Source organism: Manduca sexta, chromosome 17 (assembly GCF_014839805.1).
Source record: "Manduca sexta isolate Smith_Timp_Sample1 chromosome 17, JHU_Msex_v1.0, whole genome shotgun sequence".
Taxonomy (NCBI): domain Eukaryota; kingdom Metazoa; phylum Arthropoda; class Insecta; order Lepidoptera; family Sphingidae; genus Manduca; species Manduca sexta.
Genome location: NC_051131.1, coordinates 7327651 through 7334919, shown reverse-complemented (window position 1 = coordinate 7334919; position 7269 = coordinate 7327651). Strand labels below are relative to the sequence as shown.

General features: G+C 30.0%; 1 long non-coding RNA gene across 1 annotated transcript; it reads left to right on the top strand.

The window, feature by feature from the left end:
• The first annotated feature begins 3510 nt into the window (after positions 1-3510).
• Positions 3511-6462, top strand: LOC119189594. Its single transcript, XR_005112501.1, has 2 exons — positions 3511-5782; positions 5872-6462. It is a non-coding gene; the product is annotated as an uncharacterized LOC119189594 (long non-coding RNA).
• Positions 6463-7269: the final 807 nt, after the last annotated feature.

The window sequence follows — 7269 nt, the reverse complement described above, 5'->3', positions numbered from 1 at the left end:
TGTTAGGGAAATCGACGCAGAATTGTCAATATATATGTCTATCTCTTTTACTCAAAGCTTATTTGGAACGCAACAAAAAAAAAAAAAAAAAATTGCTTTCTTCGCATATGGCACTATTTCGTTTACTTCAACACACTGGGACCGCCTTGCGGCAGAAACGCCATTTTATGCTGGGCAGTCGGCAGGTACATGTAGTGTCAGACGATGTAAACAAATCTTCATAAATATTGAATTTAAAGTAATATAATCATATTCTCAATTGTTCAGTGTGTTTATTAGTGTATTTGTTAAGTTTCGAAAATGATTCAGTGTTGTGTGAAAGGATGTAAATCGAATTCACGCAAGAAAGACCCCGAAATATCTTTTCATAGGTTAGTAACTGTTTTTACCGAAAATTAGCAAATATCTTTGTATATTTACTTTTGGATGTGTTTTTATCAATTAAAATGATATGTGGATCTGGTTTGTTAAGCTTTGGACCCTTTTAGGCGTGATTTATACACATTAAAATCATTATGTTTGTTTACACACAAGCTTAGGGATGGGTGGGTGGATTTGTTTAGAAATTATTGGTATCGATATTTTAACAGAGTTTATCAGTTTATCAGTTACGGTTTTTGTCTTTGAAAGAAAGTTAGAGCACACATCAATATCGTATTATCCAGAACGACAAACTAAGTGAAATTCGAATATTTTTTTAGGTTACCAAAAAATTTAAAAACCAGGGCAAAATGGATTGAAAATATTGGACGACGTGATTGGAATCCTACACCAAATACATATATTTGTTCTTTACATTTTGAAAAAAATTGCGTAAATCGCACTTTAAATGTACCGCGAGTGAAAGATAACTGTTTTCCAACAATATTCCCGGTAAGTAAAATAGTAATGATTATTATACTTCACCTAATAGTAGTATTACTATAATATATTGCTATAAATAATAATCGAATCGTTATTGCATAACCAACAAAACATACAAGAAATAACAAAGATGAAATGTAAGATATATTTTTACAATTGGCAGTCTAATGTTTCTAGCAACCTTTGCATGCACGGAAATAGATACATAATTATATTGTTGTTATTGCCAATAATTATTATAATTCATTATCTTAACCACCATCTTCACACTCATTGATTTTTAGTTTTCCTGAGACATAGTTATGTATCTCGATCAAAGAGCATAATCTATATATATAAAAATCAATTGCTGTTCGTTAGTCTCGCTAAAACTCGAGAACGGCTGAACCGATTTGGCTAATTTTGGTTTTGAATTATTTTTAGAAGTCCAGGGATGGATTAAACGGTGACGAACATAAATAATAAATAACGGAAAATCATAAAAACGACAATATAAGTTTTCAATACAAAATGTTCCTACCTGTCAAACATTTCATGTCTTTTCTCTTTTTAGAAATAAAGAACTGTAACATATATATAGATGTATTCAGAAATAAGTCTGTTTCATAGTTGTACTATGAGGTCCGATTTCTTTGGTTTATTTTGTTCAAATACAAAACATTTCAGAAATAAACAAAGTGTAAAAGTGTCTGAGGTTCTCAAAAATAGAAAATAAATAAATAAATTTCAAGACTATTATTAAAATCTATCATCAATTTGTCAGTGCGCGAAAACTTTATTTAATGTTATTGTCGCAAAATGCCACGGAGAAGATGACTTAGATCGTCGAAGTTAATCAAATGTGCGACAAGCTACCGCACGCGTAAACCGTACTCTCGACTAGCGAGAGACAGATAATGATAACATACGTATTGTATGGCAAAATTGTGTTTCACAATAAATAATAATAATAAATGTATGTAGGTGATACGAAGTTCACCGGGTCATCTAGTAACATTATAAAATAATAATACCAACCAAATAATTTCTGGCTACGCTATCTCATTCCATTTATCATGTATTAAATATCCTAATCTGTAACTTACATTTTTAGCAAGGAATAATGCGACATATAAATTTACAAAATGAAATAAACACAACTGGATGTTTATCACAACAGGTACTGCCTTCTTTATCAATTGTTCCTTATAAATCAGTTTTTTTATATTTGTATTATGGTAGAACCTAACTTTATTTTAGTGTTTAAAATAATAATGATAATTGAAAAGCTTTAGTATATTTTTATTAGTATAACTTGTTTATCTACATTATAATATTAATATTTTTTTAAGTGTCGATTGCACTTCCAATGATATTAATGGTTAGATATATAATATTTTGTATTCATTATATTATTTGTGTGGTTTTTTATTATGTACTCCTGAAAATATTACACTTAAATAAAATATTGCAATATGTAAATTATTTTTATATTTTTATAATGTAAGTATAATAAATATATATATTTACATTATTACAATCTAAACAAAATTAATTTTTATTTCTAGCATGTAATTGCACCAGATGAATCAAATTCTCAAGCAAGTACATCTAAGGACTACTCTTTACAATTGGTAAGCTTTTTGATAGTTACAACTATTGATTTTTTTATAGACCTAAAATAAATCTTGTTGTTAAAATTTTTTTTTTTTTATTCTGTTACATATTAAATCCTAATATTTTGTTGAGTGTCACCTCATAACACAAATTCAATGATTATTTTTTATTTAATTTTTTGGAACGAATGTACAATATTTATAATAATATTATGTTTTGGTTTTCAGCAAAGAAAAGAATTATCTTCAACAACACATACCATTCAATGGGATCAAACATATGCGTCATCGAGCACAGAGCAGGTGATTTAGTGATTGAATGACTTAATTATTAAATGTTGTAATATTATCTAATTGTTGCTACAATTAATGGATTTATCAGGTGTTACTCTTTTTTATACGGGCACAGCAAAGTGACTCCATTGCATCTAATGGTAAATATTGTGGCGTCCAGATTATATATGTACATTGAAGAGGAATTATTATCTCTCGTCAGTCGGCACAATTATGCCGGCTTTATTCATTTCTAGTGGCGTATATGGAAAATGGCCCGTAAGATAATGAATCTGATTCGATTCTGTTACATAAGATGTGTCCTAAATTGGATACCTATCAATGGCTTTAAATTACGCAGCCGTGCGGTCATAACTAAACAAATTCATTAATGTACAGAATAAGGATAGGTGGAGAAAGATAATGGTCATCATGTACAATGTTGACGCAAGCTTTTGCTTTCAGGTCTCAACAGTTATCATTCAAAAATGACAAACTAAATCAACACTCAACAATAAAAAATCAAGAGACTATATGAAAAAGTTAGAAGACAATCAAATAAAATTTTTAATTTGCAATCAGTTTTAACAACATTGAAAAATAAAAACTTAAAACTCGAATAGACACTGGTCTAAATATAGACTGTGATTCGCTAGAAGAGGCAAAGGAAAGTTTTGTGATGGTACTAACTGCCATTAATGGCAGTTGGAAAATACCTGTGGGATATTTTTAGTAGCGTCCCTAACTGGTGAACAAAAATGTAATTTGGTTAAAAGTGCCTAAACTTAGCTCATGAAAGCGGTATTAAGGTTGTTGCACTAACTTGTGATGGCCCATCTTCTAACATCACAATGTTAAAAGAATTAGGGTGTGACATTATGCACAACCAAAAAAAAACGTGGTTTGAATATCTTAATAGTAGAATTCATGTATTTCTGGATCCGTGCCATATGGTAAAACTAATCCGCAACACGTTTGGTGAACTTAATTTTTTTACATATGAAACTAAGCAAATTAAATTTGATTTTATACAATATTTAATTGATTTACAAGAAAATGAAGCTTTACATTTAGGCACAAAATTAACGAAATCGCATATATATTTTTTTAAACAAAAAATGAAAGTACGACTAGCTACCCAACTATTTAGTAATTCGGTTGCAGATGCTCTGCATTTTTGTGAAAATATTTTAAAAATAGAAAAGTTTTCAGATAGTTCTTCTACTGCTAACTTCATTAAAATAATAAATGACGTCTTCGACGTGTTAAATAGTCATTCAATGCGGCCTCCTGGCTGGAAAAAGGCGATATGTGCACAGAATATCGAAAGAGTAACTAATTTATTTAGCGAGGCTGAACATTATATAAGAAATTTAAAACTAGCTTCTGGGCAATATGTTATAACATCACGTAGAAAAACTGGATTTATAGGTCTTTTGGTAGACATGAACAGTGCCCTAAATTTATTTAAATTTTTAGTTACAAAAGAGGAGATATTAAAATATTTGCCATTGTATAAAATATCCCAAGATCACCTGGAAATGTTTTTTTCTGCCATTAGGTCCAAAGGTGGCTATAACAATAACCCAAATGCGGTACAATTTAAGGCGGCTTATAAAAAAATATTGATCAGAGCCGAAATCCGAGATAATGGCGTAGGTAATTGTATACCTCTTGAACAAATTAATATATTAAATTGTTCTAGTAAAATATCTCCAACAAAAATATAAATAATTTGACTGCTAGGAGTAGCTTTGTCGAAATTCCCGAAGATGACAGCACTCTCTATGATAATTACTTAAATTATTTAAATAACACTACAAGCGAGTATGCGGAGCACGTTATTGTATATATAGCTGGTTTTATTACTAGAGTCTTATGCCGAGAACTGCAGTGTTACGAGTGTTTGTCACTCATCCGGGGCTGTGAGAATGATTTTTCGAATAGTTTGATAAAAGTAAAATCAAGGGGTGGATTGACATATCCCTCACGTTGTGTATTAAAAATTGTAAGAGACACAGAAAAAATTATTAAGCCACAATTAAAGGCTGGAGCTAAGGTTGAAAATTACTATACATATATTTTTAAATTTTTAATAGATCATTTTGAATATGCGAATGTTTTAGTATCTAGTGATTTAGAGCACGATTGTACACACAAACTGCTTTTAATTAAAGCAATAATAAATAAATATATTGATATAAGATTTAAATATTTCGGGAAGAAAAGTACAGAAAGAGTGTCATGTAGAAATTACTTGACAAAGATGATTTTGTTTAAAAATGAATAATTATAAATAAACGTTTATTTTGTCTTATCTACGTGTATATTACTTGACACAAACCCAATCCAATCATAAAGTTTATCCATGAAATACATTCCAATATAAAATAAAAATATTTAACGATCTACCTGTTTTATTCTTAGAGCTGTTGTTTTTGTATTTGATCTGTGACTATATTCAAAAATGATAGTCAATCTCCTAAGAAAAAAATCTAATAGTCACAGCGTTTAAGATATAAGGTACTTTTACTGCCCCAACTTCAAAACTTCCCAGTATAATAAAGAAAGTATTAAAAAAGAATATAATGATAATTTTTAAACTTGCCTGCACATTCATATGTAATCTTTTTTGGCTTATTTATCCCTCTTTAATTCATCGATGTCGATGCAAAGTTTTCGCTACTAGCATATCACTATTGTAAGGGGCGGAGGCGGCGCCATTTTGTTCAGGAAATGTGCCGCATGTCACGTGACCATATTACCCATCCTCTATACTTCTTTTATCATTGGGCTTGACAAAACAAACGTCAAATCGTATGACGTATCACTGAGTGTTTATGAATATAATATACTTTTGTTCCAAATGCCTCAATGCAGTGCGTTAAATTGTAAAAACAGAGGAATACATTTATTTCCAAAGGAAAGTAAACGTAGAAAGCAATGGGAATCTGCGTTACGTATAAAAAACTTCGAAGCTAGTAGCACAGCACGATTGTGTGTTGCGCATTTTACAGAAAAAGATTATTACGGGAAAATCAATTATACAGGTGAGTCACTATAGAATTTCTATGTGATTTACCTATTTCCATTAATTTTAATTACTTCGTGCTAATTATTTTTGTTTTTATGATTTCAGGTTATGAGCTCCTTGCAAAATTTCTTAAAAGACAGCTGTGCTATCTGTGTTCTTCTTAACGAAGATAAAACCAGAAAATCCAGCTGCTGTGGCACATCAACAACGTATTGAACGAAGAAGTCAGTCGAGTAACAAATGTAGATAATTCACAACCATCAAGTAGCAAAAGTTAACCTAATAAGTGACAGAGACAATTTACTGGAAGTTGATCATGAAGAAGCAGTCAAAACAGAAGACAAAAAGTGCAGTAGGATGTACATATATTATGCATGAATTTATATCTAAGGGCACTCAAGTTGATCAAGAACACAAATATGGGTTTATGAATAGATATAAAGATGATAATGCCACTATTAAGTTTTACACAGGTTTTGAATCATATAAAAAATTTAATTTAGTCACTCAGCTCTTAGTCCAGTGGTTCACAAAATAAAATATTATGGCAGCAATGTGATTATTCTTAGCAGTGATTCTAATTCTAATTTATTAGTTGGTGCAATACCTGGTAGCTTGCTGTTATATTGTTCCCAAGCATTTGCAGGATTGATAAGTGATCAGTAGGCAGTGGAACAAAGTGACCTTTTAGCAAAATGTGAAAGTGGTAGTAGTATACTGACTGACAGAGGATTTATGATACAATATATATTTCATCAGACAAAAATGTGACCATTAGGATTCCCAGTTTCTTAAAAAGAAAAATTTCAGTTGCCTGGTCTTAATGTAATAAAAGATAGGGAGCTTGCAAACAAAGGAGTTCATATAGAAAGAATAATAGGATTAACAAAGACAAACAAAATTTAAAAATGAATTAGACCATAACTATATCCCAATAGTGAGCAAAATCTTTTTTTATGTTTTATGTGCTAAACATCTACAATTTCAGGAATTATACTATTACTATATTGTGAAAGATATTAGATAAAAGATGTAATTATTTCAATTTATTTATTAATTGTAAATAGTTCTTATACACATACTTATTTACATTTCTGGTTCTAAATTATGTACATAAAAGTTTAACAAATTTGTCAACATGCCATTAATAAATGAGTCATCTCTATTAATGAATATTATTTTCATATCCTCAAATGTGTAAACAATAAAATTGCAATATTCCCGAACAATAAAGTTGGCTTTGGATTTGGGCATAATATGGATGCTGCTTTTTTAAATGTAATTCTCCATTAAGTATTTTTAAGTAAGGCACAGTCACAGAGGTTATTTTATAATATCTAGCAGCATATGGACACTTAACCTCAACAATAGTATCTTTACCCAATATACCGTCTGGAGAAACAGCCAGAAAAGGATATTCAAATGATATAATGAATCCACTTTTTTATTTTTAGTCCATAATCTCTATCATATTTGGCAATGGAAATAGTTTCTTGGATTTTA